Raw genomic sequence first — 13,044 nt, 5'->3', positions numbered from 1 at the left:
AACAAGTCCGTCCAGTTCCCTGAGGCTGTCAACGAGCTTGTCCAGTTCCCCGTGGCTGTCGACGAGTCTGTCCACTTCCCTGAGGCTGTCAACAAGCCTTTCCAGTTCCCCGTGGCCATCAACAAGTCTGTCCAGTCCCCTGTGACCGTTGACAATCCTGTCCAGCCCCAAGTGACCTTCAACGAGCCTGTTCAGTCCCCTGTGATCTTCGACTATCCTGTTCAGTCCCTAGCGGCTGTCGACTAGCCCTTTGCTCAGTCCAGTGTCCAGACACCAGCTACCAGTCTGTTACTCATCCCAGTAACCAGCACCCATCAGACACTAGCTACCAGTCTTTTATGCAGTCCAGTAACCAGCACTCATCAGACACCAGCTACCATTCTGTTGCTAAACCCAGAAGCCAGCACCCATCAGACACCAGTCACCAGTCTGTTGCTCAGCCCAGTAACCAGCACCTTTCAGACACCAGCCACCAGTCTGTTGTTCAGCCCTGTGAGGTCCCTGCCCAGTCTGACTAGCCCTCTGCGGTCCTCACTCGGTCTGACCCAGTCCTGTCCCCAGCGGTTGTCAACCTGTCTGATCCAGTCCTGTCCCCTACGAATACCGACCAGTCTGTCCAGTCCTCTGTGGCTGCTACTGACTTCACCAGCTCCTCAGTGGCTCAGACTTTGCCTTGGTCTCTGGGTTCCCAACTTCCTGCTAGCATTCCTGACAAGAGTGAAGAACTTGCCTTATTTAAAGCAATTCTTATTTTCTTAATGGATGTTGCTGTTTTTATTATAAACGATTTATTCGTGCACATAATTAAAAAAATGTTTTGCCTTCTTAATATTTAATAAAAAACAATAACTTGCTTAATGATTATAGTTTGATCATTCGCTTCTCAAAACTTTAGAAAAGCTGGCCAGCATTGAGATCGCTTAACAAGTGTTCCCGTGAAGCGACTCTGATATGAGCAGCACGGTGGAAAGGTGTGTGTGTAGCTGTTAACTAAAGCCTATGGACTATTTTTAAAAATGGGATGAGTTGTTCGACATGTCCCGCCCCAATTCCTGTTTCAGTAGGAAATATGTCACAACAGCTAATTGAACAGTGCTTGTCAAGGCACTCCAGTGCGACTTTAATCCGTTCAGATCCTGCATCTATTCCAACTGACCACTTTTCTCTGGGGTTTTTACAGGTTACTCTCTTTTTTTCATTTTCATTTGGTGCCACCCAAACCACAAATACATTTTTGATTAGATGCTGCTAAGTCAAACTATGAGTTGTTACTTTTGAACAGAAAACCTTCCTTTAAAATAAAGCATTATGCTATGTGACACAAGGCAATATAGTGGCATAATTTAAACTATTATACTGTATGTTTATCTCAAAACTATATAAATAATCTGACAGTTTTAAAGTAAAGCTGAGATATAACATTGGTAAGACAAGTCATAATATAATATTAAAGATTTTTTTTTCCTTAATTTGATGTCTATTGTGATGGACAGTTGGTAGCAATGTAAGGAAAATAGTATACTGTATACTACTGCAAAACTGATTGATGCCATTTCCTTAATATACACATTTTGTCCAATCTTGACCAAAATTTAGTCAATTAAATGATCTTGCCTATTAGCATGCATGACAAAAGTGATCAAATTGTGCTATTGTTCTGAATCTGTACATATTTAGCCCCATAATCAGTGCTAGCAGCAAAATGTATTATTTGTTTCTTTGTTTGCTATAAATGTTTTAAATGATCTTACACTTTCACTTGTTACAGTTTTACTATATTAGTTTTATCTGCTTTTAAAAGTGGAATTCATTATTAATATTTAAATTCCAACTATTAGTCTATAAAAAAAATTAGAAATCATTTGATTTCTTACAACAACAAAAAAAAAAAATAAAAAATAAAAATAAAAAAAAAAGAAGAAGAAGAAAAAAACAGAATCCAAAATGAGTTAGCACAGAATTGTTTGATTGATAATAATATATGGCTGCATTAAGAGTAGAAATATAGCATGGTTATATTTGTTTTGTCCCTGGAATGTAATTGGGGTCTGAAAGTGTTAAGAAATCTTAATTGTGCTGAAATAACAATTCCACAAATTTCACAATACAGCACAATGTAAGTGTAACATTTCTTTTAATGTTTTAAGTTTATAATTTTGATTACAGTAGTTAAATCTGCTAGAATTCCTTTTCTAATTTACATCAAGTGTACCAGTGTGACATTTTTCCACATTTGGCTGTTTATTTTTAAGATTCCTTATATTCTTTATATTCATTTATATCTTGTGAATAGATACTGTGAATAACTTAATGTGTTTTGTGGTGTCAAAATATTTTCTAAGTTTACAAATGTTGATTTATTAATTTAGTCAATTAACTTCGAATTAATAGTCAAATTACAATTTAAATTATAAAATGGGAAATAAAATGAAGGTCAGCCCTGGTTATCTGCAGGTAAGGTGGTATTTGAAACAGGACTACATGAGTAGAATGCAATGACAAACATACTGGCGGCGTTTTTGGTCCGAAAATATATTTTGGTCATTGGAACGTATTCGCCACCTCCCAGCAACATGCAATAATAATAATGCCACAACAAATAGGGGAATCACAAAATTCATCAGTACAATGTTATTTGGTTGCAACGTTATTTTGGTACGTCGCTGCAACGAATAGTGGATGGGTTTCCCGATAACGTTGCAACTTAAGCTTTTACGATTATCTTAACTAACGTCACTCGTTATTTTATGATGGAGTAATGCCTGTCTCCCAAACCAGCACATAGATCACTCGTTATAAAGTAGAAGTGTTTAAGTGCTTAGTTAAGGGAGCTGTCTGTTCCAAATGTGCTGATCACTTTGGCAAATATGTCCAGAATTTGTCTTCTCAACATGAAAATAATATGGAAATACTAACAAACATGGAAGTTGTTTGTAACCTTGTCGAGGCACAGAAAAGTATTAACTATTAAAAAATTTAATTATAAATAATGATGGCTTTAGTAAGATGGAGTTTCAGATGTACTGATGCTCAACCATAGAGATTAATGAAAGTGACGCAATAAATGCATGTAACGTAATGTACGCGATGTGAATCATAAGGGGCTCTCATGTAGCCTAAAGTTTTTTGGCTGGAAACTGACCAAATGCACACAGAACAGGATTAAAATGATGGGCATCAGTATTGAAATATCTAAATAGGAATAGATCATCTGGTTAGAGTTCAAGGTACCGTACTTGTACTTCACTCACGACCAAATAGAGTGTCTTCAAACAGAAAACAAATAGCTGCAGTCAGCAGTTGAAACACTCACCAAACAATTTGACACTCTCACCTCCGAAAACAAAAGATTCAATTAAACTTTACTTGATATACAAACCAGAAGTATGAGTGACAATCTGTTTTTTTCAGGAATCCCCGAAAACTCCTCCACAGACGACCCAGAAGCTCTGATCAGAAACTTTATGAAATCGAAGCTTAAACTTCAAAAAGAAATTTTCCATCGTGTACACAGGCTTGGCAAAATTTCCACCAAAGTTCCTCGACCTATAGTCGCTAAACTGGAGCACTACAAACAAAAAGATCTGATTAAAAGTAAAGAAAAGAACGTAAAGAACAAACTTTGGTATCAACGATCAATTTCCAAGGGAAATCAACGAGCGTTGAAGTTCCTGTTACCAATTATGAAGCAACACAGACTGAATAATAGATGCGCCTAAATGATGGTTGACAAACTGTCCATAGACGGTCAACTTTACCGCAATTCATCTACCACACAATGGCTAAGATCATCTAGTAGCGTTACACAAATGCCCGACTAATACTGCTGCCTTGCAAACTTCACACCCTTCCTTGCAATCCTACATGACTGAATCTGGACAGTGCACACATCTTTGCACATACAAACCCGATCTTACTCAAACTGAGATTAACACACACATCTGATTATCATCCCCAAATCGCATTTTCTTTCAACTCTTAGCTTTAAATATGTTAGTGTCTTACCTGTCATTAGTATTGTGTTGTCTATTGTTTGTTTCTTTTCAATGATGTCTATTTTGTTGTATTCTTACATGCAGTCACCATCCTGCTTAATGAATCATTGCATATACTAAAGAAGAATTAATTAGATGTTGCATTTGAAGCTTTCATACAGAGTTTAACACTATATAATAATAATAATTATTAATAATAACACCACTTAAATCAATATTATTATGATTGTTATTGGCTAAAATAATCCTTATGTATACAGTAAACTTTGTATCATGGAATGTCCGTGGCTTTCACTCACAGGAAAAGAGATATAAAGTTTTGAATCATCTAATGAAACTAAAGGCTGATATTTTGCCTTTTGCAAGAAATCCACCTTTCAGTATCAGAGGAATAAATCCTTTTATCTCCACATTTTACTAAAGTCTTTTCTTCTACCTTTGAAAGAGGTGTCCATATTTTAACTCATAAGAGACTCTCTTTTATTCTTAAGAGTGGTGGTGGCATCGTGGTCTAAAGCACAGAACTGTTAAAGGAATAGTTCACCCAAAAATGAAAATTTGCTGATAATTTACTCACCTTCAGGCCATCCAAGATGTATCTGAGTTTCTTTCTTCATCAAATCAGAATTTAAGATTTTTAGGATTTCATTTCCTTATCCTTCAAACAATGCAAGTGAATGTACTCCATTTTTTGATGGTCCAAAATGCATATTTAGGGTGCATCAAAATAATCCACATGACTCCAGTCAACAAATAAAGTTCTTCTGAATCCAAATGATTGATTATTTTTAGAAACAAAACAATACTCATATACTTTTTAATTACAAATGTTCGCTTCCGTACATCTCTGTGACATCTCTGTGACAGAGGGATGACATAAGCTCGTTAGTAAGGTCACGTGTCACGTGGACATTGTTTACAAGAGAAGGAGTGCTGTACAAAATCATTGCCTGAAGTTTTCAATCTCATAATGTCTTTTTCACAGATCTCTGACTACACTATATACTGGACAAAATCAACAGTACTTCTGGTTACAGTTGACTCATGGAATCCTTCAACCCAAGACTCACACTTCTCACTTCCCATTGGAAATATTAAATACTTGGGCATACTTGTTTCCCCTAGGCTGTCAGAATTGTTACATCTGAATTTTACTCCACTATTTGCTAAAATTAGCAATGATTTAAAACACTGGAATAACTTACAACTCTCCCTAATGGGGCAGATAGCAACTGTCAAAATCAAATTTCTTCCTCAAATTAACTACTTATTCTCTATGATCCCACTCAAACCCACTCCTAAATAGTTTCAATCACTAAACTCAACTATATCCGAATTTAATTGAAAAAAAAAACAAAAAAACAACAACAACAAAAACAAACAAAAGAAATCAAGAATCAGCCTATCCACTCTTCAGAAAAACAAGCTACAGGGAGGATTGGATGCACCCAACTTTTTAACATATTATTTAGTAATATCGTATTAATTCGATATTCTAAAAATGACCAACTCCAGGATGGAGTATTGCATGTATACCCCAATCTGGCAAAACCCTGACTTTGAGTCTAATAAATTACCTCTTTATTTTAGCAGGTGGGAACAACGTGGAGTCACACACCTTACCATCTGTTCCAGGATAACAGACTTATTTATTTCAAAGATCAATTAGCCAAATTTGATATTCCGAATGCACAATTTATTCATAATTTACAAATAAAAAATGCAATTAAAAATAAAGTAAACATTGACCATAACACACTTCAACCATCCCCATTTGTTACACAGATTACAGCTTTCTCGTCCTCAAAAAAAATATTACCTAAATTATATAGATTAACTCTCAGTACAGATCACTTGATGCATTTACCCATTCAAAAATGGGCCACAGACTTCAGCAGTCTTTTTCTCCTGACCCCAATTTGTGGACACAAATTAGTAAAACATGTTTTCATTGATTAAAAATTGATTCAATATAAAACCATTCACAGAACACATATTACACAACATAAAAAATATAAAATGGGTCTTTCTAATTCAGCAATTTGTGCTCAATGTAATCTCAACAGCTTGGACACATACATCCACTCATTATGGCAGTGTACTCCAGTACAGCACTTTTGGATGGAGGTAATGGAGAAACTGTCTTCCATTCTGAATGACAGAATCCCACTCTCTCCCTTCCTCTGTGTACTCGGTGATATATCAGATATCGATCCTCCATCGCCTTATATTAAGCCTATATGTAGCTGACACAATCATTGGCTAAATCTATTATTAGAATATTTATCAATGGAAAAATGGTTGCTACATCAAAGTGATGCACAAATAATTTTTTCTGAAATATGGTCCCCTTTTATAAACTTTTTCCAAGTAGATGAAAAGGTATCCTCCTGCTAGCGATTGCCACGAAAGCCCTGAACAAAATCACAATGCTAACTGTGTCATGGTCCTGTCACTCTGTCAGTCTGGTTTTTGTCTGACAGGATTGTGACATCATCGTCCCATGTCTGTATTGCTTTTCGTTGTCTGTCTTTGTATGAGTGCACGGTTTCGGTTGTATTCCCTGCCGTGTGCTCTTCGGTCTGTCTTATTTCCTATCTGGAGTATGGAGTTTGGGTCCTGACTTCCTGTCTGGTTCGGGATCTGGACACTAACGCTCCATGTCTGTCTGTTATTGATGTGGGTGCATCGCTCTTATATCATCTTGGCAGCATGCACTCGCGTCAATAGTTTATCTGTATCTCGTGAACACGGGTGCGCCTCACTGCGCGCCCAGGTCGCGAGCTGTCTTCACGTTGTGCTGAGGTTCGGTCACTTCTGTCTGAGATTTAAGGTTTGTGTGTGGTCGAACTCTCGCACAGGTGTCCTGTCTTGTTTTTGTCGCCTGTTGCGTGCACCGTGTGGCGTTTGCCTTGCGATGTACCCTCAGGTTTCATTTATTGTGAGAATGTGTGGCATTGCTTTGTTTGGTGTTGCTACGCATTCTCGCCTTGTTTGTTGGTTTGCATGGGCGTATATTCTCTTATTGTCTTGGCAATGTGCGCTCATACCATTCGGGTGTTTTGTTGTCTTGTGAGAGCACGTGGCTTTGTTTTGTTTCTGTATTGCCGCGTGTCTCTCTGTCTTACGTCATACCCCGCCTCCTTGTTTGCCCATTATTAGTTTATTAGTCACACCTGCCCTGTCTTGTTAACCTGGTTATTTCTCTCCCTATTTTAGTCTCCTCGTGTGTGCTATCCAGTGCTAGATCATCTTATGATCTAGTCGGTCCTGTATGTGTTTTCGGTCATTCCTTCCCGGTCCCGGTCCCGGTCCCGGTCCCTTGTTCCTGTTTGGTCCGGTCGGTCGGTCCTGTGCCCCGATTACTTCTTTTGTTGTTTTTCTCCTACGGGGTTGTTTATGTTTGTTTTTCCCATTGTGGGAGTTTTGTTTTGATTTTTGCCCTTCTGTTTGTATTAATAAATTATCTTTTAACTCTGTGTTTGGGTCCTGAGCCTCTCTTATTCCTGTCAAACTGTTATAGACTTCTTGTTTTTGAGTTTTGTAATATAATTTTTCTGTTTTACATACATGTAAATTTGACTTATGAAATGTTTTTGTTTGTTCTTTCAATTTCAAATTATTCTCTATATTTCAAAATGTAGAAAATACCTATCTACACAGATCTCAATATGCATGTTTACATAATCTTTGCCATTCTACTATATTGGAAGGTTTATACTATAATATAGCATACTGTATATGGTTATTTTATCATCTCAGCACATTATTATATAATTATATTATACTGTATATATTTAATATACTGTATAATTATATACTGAATACTACATTATATTACATAAAAGTACTCTCCCTTTATACTGTACCATGGTATAGTGGAGATCGTAAGTCTATAACCCCTCTTCCCTTACGAGTGTGCACACCCCATTAAATGCTAGTAAAATATTTTAATAAAGTGTGTATAAGAGGACAATGTATACACATGTACTTTTTTTCTCTCTCTCTCGCTCTTCTATTCTTTCTTTTAAGTACTGTCCTAAAGAACAAGTGTCCCATAAGGTGGAATAGTGACAGTTGTCCTGTTTGGGATTTTGCGTGCCCTTGGCTGTTTGTGTGGTGTGTTGCCTTCATGGGGGTCAATGTTTTTTGTTTTTGTTTTTTCTTTATGACTCTGTCCCTCAAGTTTCCCTTATCGTCGGAGACACTTCAACTCTCCCCTAACTTTTTTTAAGCAAGATCCAAACATCAAGTAGCCACTGGTGGGTGGCACTCAGATGTACGGAGACTGCTGGGAAAAAAGGAAGGAAGAGAAAGGAAGATAAAGAAGGGAGGAGAGGAGGGAAGAAGATCAGGTGGGGCTGGGACACAAGTGTAACTATCGTAGAGGTTGTAGGCGTTTGACGACCTTTTGAGGGGGGCAGCGCACCGCTCTGGGGTCCAAGGGTTTGGGGACTTTTGGACAGGATTGGCTGGGTGGGTGCAGCTGCTGTACCTCCCTGTGGGATATAGGCATATTTGTGCTTGTAAGTTAACGTTTATTTATTTAGTTGTTTAATTGTTTGTTTATTTGATGAGTACTCTACAGATTTGCCAGGGGTTTTGTGGGCGTATGACATAAACTATTTAGATGTCCATTCCTACTGATTAAATATAAAATGCTCAACACATTTTCTGTCTTTACCAGTCCCCTTTACACCAAATATATCCTACCCTGTGGATATAGTTATTATGCATACTTAGACATATGGAAATATAGATATATACCTGTTTGCTGTCATATGTCATATCTGTCTATACTGTATGTTTTAAATTCTGTATTATATGTATTGTTACACTTGGTTTATGTATGTATTCCTCTAATCTTGTCCATCTTTACGTATCTTTGTGTTATTTATTTTTTTTTTTTTTTTGCTAAATAATAAAAAAAAGGTTCTGTGGACTTGTAGCCTTACTGCCATTATGCATCATTTCCTGTGAAAGAAGGTCGCATTCAAAGGCTGCAATCGCAGTGTCCTGCTCGCTTTTCTGAAACGAGACAGCCTCGATGACTTATGCAGCCGACAAATGCGACCTCCGAGGACGCAGCCTTCGAAACGAGACACAGCCATTGTGATATTAGTGCTTGAAGTGGGTGGATACTCACTGATACGCAATACCTGCACTTCTATAATTTAGTCAACAGAGTACTGGCAGTTTTTCTTGCGTACCTTACAAAAATCGAGAGTTCTGGCAAACTCATTATTTTCATATGTGGAATTTCTATGCATTCGCTGGTCCGCTGAGGCCCCCTTCAAGTTGTTGAGCGGTGGGGGGGGGGGGGTGGAACTGCTGTGCACTGAACAAGCACTACATGGCCTTTAACATTTGCGCACCGTCACCATGTCAACAACTGAGTCTCCCGCTGAAAGCGTTTAAACACGCTCCTCCCGCTGGGCCCCAGGGGAGTTGTAGGCCGTGCCCCATGGGAGTTGTAGGCCCCTGTGCTTCAGCCCGTATAAGCCTGTGCGTAAATGCGCCCCTGCTGCTGGGTGCAGTCAAAGCTACAGACTTAAAAAATACATCATAGCTGTGACAGAAGTGATGTCAACTCATATGCACAACCTTTTTCAACAAAAGATAAATCGATGATGACAACCGAACATTCAAAGAAAATACATACAAAGTTTGCTTTTTTCCTCCATTCTTCAAGTGTTTAACAGCTGCATCTGTTCAGTACGGAACCCCTTAGAGGACAGTGCTGGATATTTTTTTTTTTTTTTCTGAAATATTTTTGTGCCTTCGCATATGTTGTGCATGCCATCAGATGGGAGTATAATAGAGAAAAAAGAAGAACAGATATTGCTCTCTTTTCAGTTTTACATTTATTTCATGGGGGGAAAACAGTTCTACATTAGACTGCCAATGTGGGTTGTTATTGTCAAAGATTCTAGCAGGTCTAAATGTTCTTCTTCAGTTTTCATAAACAATAACCCTACATTGTATGTTTTTATTTTCGAAGTTAATCAAAACCTATTTGTTAGTTGAGGGTGTGAGGTCATGTTTGTTCTTCAGCCAGATCTTTTTCCAGGAATTTGTGGCCAAACCTTAAAATGTTAATTAACTACCCCTAACTATTTAATGTAAATAAACACAAATTATTTTTGTTTTGTTTTTCATGTTAACAAGTTTGTTACAATGAATGTGTTTGGTAAGTTAATACGGAAAAATGTTTGGTACCCATTGATTTTTCATCTGGACAATCTGGCCCCTGCAAGAAAGTAGTTGAAGAGCCCTACTGTATTGTATAAACCAGGGACTAAATTTTTTTTATTTATTTTTTTAAAGCAGAAACTGTATTTTTTCATTCTGGTTTCAGCATTCTGCAGCCTCTTTTCCAAATGGTAACTGGTGAGAACTAAATAACTTTTTAAAATGACAGTACACTGTGGCAGTGACAAGACAACAAGCGACCTGGCTTAAAAAACAAGCCCAAAATAATGGACTTGCCTCACCCAAAATAAGCAATTTATCAGCAAAGAAACCATAACCAGATAGTATCCATTAGCCTATATAAAATAACGGCTTTTCAATAATATTTCAAAAATATATTTGGTCATCTAAAATCAGTTAATAGCCTAAATTTATCTCTCTCTTGCACGCACGCACAAACTGCTTAGACGCATTTGGACCAAATGTCACCTTATGCGGGTCAAATTATTTTTTCTTTTTTTTAAACCTTGTTGTACCCACAGAGAGCACATGCACAGACTGTTCTTCTGGAGCTTTTCATCATTTCCTTACAAGCATGACTGCACATCGTTATTGCCCTATGTGTGCAGCAGTTAATCATAATTACTGATAATAATTAACTGTGAACTTCACAACTGACCAAAATCACAGGAAACAACTCTTACCTTCTCAGACTTCTGCAGCTAATTCAGTGTTTCCTGGTGGCCTCAATGTGGTGGATTCTTTCCAGGTATACCTACATTCTGTGTAGCCTCATGTTGCAGCATGTTATATTTCTCTATCTCTCTCTTTTTCTCCCACTCCCTCCCTCCCTCCAAGGCAAGCCTGGGGAGGTGGAGTTTCTCCTTCCTGTCTCAGCTTTCCATTTACGTTATCATTTGACCTTCTGTGATGCATTATTTCAAAATACATAGCTGCCAATGACACACTTACACACTTCAAATTAAGATCAAACACACACACACACACACACACACAGAGAGAGAGAGAGAGAGGGAGACAAAGAAAGAAGCTGTCTGAGCAAACACTGCTCGATCAAACCACCTCCTGCTACAAATTTCTGAATCAACATCCTGCACACATACTGTTCACACGTTTACTTAGAAATCTTAATCAGGACATACCCTAGACTTCTAGCACTAATATATAAATTATTATAACCTTAACCGATACAAACACACACATCTGAGTTCCTGTCAGTGATTCGACATTGTTAATGAGTAATGAGTGAGTAAAAGGGTGTAACAGTAATGTCAGTGTAGGGCCTACTGTTTTACACAAAACAAAAATTTCCTCATATAGTCTTTACAGGGGAACCTGGTACTGAAATTTGTAAAATGGTGTCAGCAGAACCAGCTCCACCTCCCAACCACACCACCAAGACCAACGAGATGAAGGAAGATTTAAGGTGGTCAAAATTGCCACTGCCTCACATCATCATCTATGGTGAGAACATCCAGGTAGTAACAACCAACAAATACCTGCACTCTGAAAAATTATTCAGCCAGTTATTTGACATTGTTTAAATAAATTAGTATTTTTTTTTTAATTAATACATTTGGATATACTAAAATGTGTAAGTTACTGATGCAAGATGATCCAGCAGATGGAAATAACTTAAATAAATCAGATGATTTGTAGAAGGAACAACAATTTTAATTTGTAAAAACTTAAATGAATAAAATCAATTAAAATGAACACTGAATAACTGCAAAATAATAAAGAAATATATGTTGAATATATATTGAGTAATTAGGTCTTAATGCAAGGGGTCCATTTGAATCATCAGGAGTAATCAGACAAAAATGAGTTGTGTCTCTAGGACAAACGGTTCAAAAGATACACACACAAAAAAAGTGAATTTTGAACTTGCTATAGAGTATGTTCTAGAGTCCCCAAATTTGGTAGAGGGGCTATTCATTCCCACCCCTATAAGTGTGTCAAATTTCCTAATTTTCTTATGTACAGTTCATAGGGCTACTATAGACTATATATAAAACATAATAAGCAACCCCACACTAATAAAAAAATTCACAGGTGCTAAAGAGAAATACCAAGCTGAGAGTCAGCAGGTTTTAAAAAAAAAAAAAAAAAAAAGTATTCAAAATGGTTGAGAGCCGATATGGCTGATATGAAACACTGCAGAAAGAAAGAACAGACATGATGTACAGTATTTTGCAAATACTCAAATTGCCCTAAGCTGATGTCAAACTGGCAACCTTTTGATCTCCCCAGCACACAGGCATGGCTCACTGACTGCTGCACCACATTGCCACAAGCTTTGCAGGTGATGAAGAGACATACCAATCTGAGAGTCAGCACGTTTTGAATAAAATGAAAGTATTCAAAATGGTGGAGAGCCGATATGGCTTATACAGTATCAAACACAGCAGAATGAAAGGAAAGACTAGTAATGATATCTTGCAAATACAAGCTTCAAATATGCTAAATAGACATACCAAGCTGAGAGTCAGCAGGTTTTGAATGAAAAATAAAAATAGAAATTTCTCTCCACCATTTTCTGAAGACTTACAGTGCATCCGGAAAGTATTCACAGCGCTTCACTTTTTCCACATTTTGTTATGTTACAGCCTTATTCCAAAATGGATTAAATTCATTATTTTCCTCAAAATTCTACATACAATACCCCATAATGACAACGTGAAAGAAGTTTGTTTGAAATCTTTGCAAATTTATTAAAAATAAAAAACGAAAAAAATCACATGTACATAAGTATTCACAGCCTTTGCCATGACACTCAAAATTGAGCTCAGGTGCATCCTGTTTCCACTGATCATCCTTGAGATGTTTCTACAAC

General features: G+C 37.3%; 1 protein-coding gene across 1 annotated transcript in view; it reads right to left on the bottom strand.

The window, feature by feature from the left end:
• Nucleotides 1–11,014, bottom strand: part of LOC127453054 (leukotriene B4 receptor 1-like) — an 81,192-nt gene extending 70,178 nt beyond the window's left edge. Inside the window, exon 1 of the mRNA XM_051719067.1 lies at nt 10,892–11,014. The gene's annotated coding sequence lies outside the window, so the exon portion shown is untranslated. The remainder of the gene's footprint in view (nt 1–10,891) is intronic.
• Between the last annotated feature and the right edge of the window lie 2,030 nt (nt 11,015–13,044).

Source organism: Myxocyprinus asiaticus, chromosome 2, assembly GCF_019703515.2.
Source record: "Myxocyprinus asiaticus isolate MX2 ecotype Aquarium Trade chromosome 2, UBuf_Myxa_2, whole genome shotgun sequence".
Taxonomy (NCBI): Eukaryota; Metazoa; Chordata; class Actinopteri; order Cypriniformes; family Catostomidae; genus Myxocyprinus; species Myxocyprinus asiaticus.
Note: the sequence above shows the minus strand (reverse complement) of the source record. Positions and strands in the feature narration are given on the sequence as shown.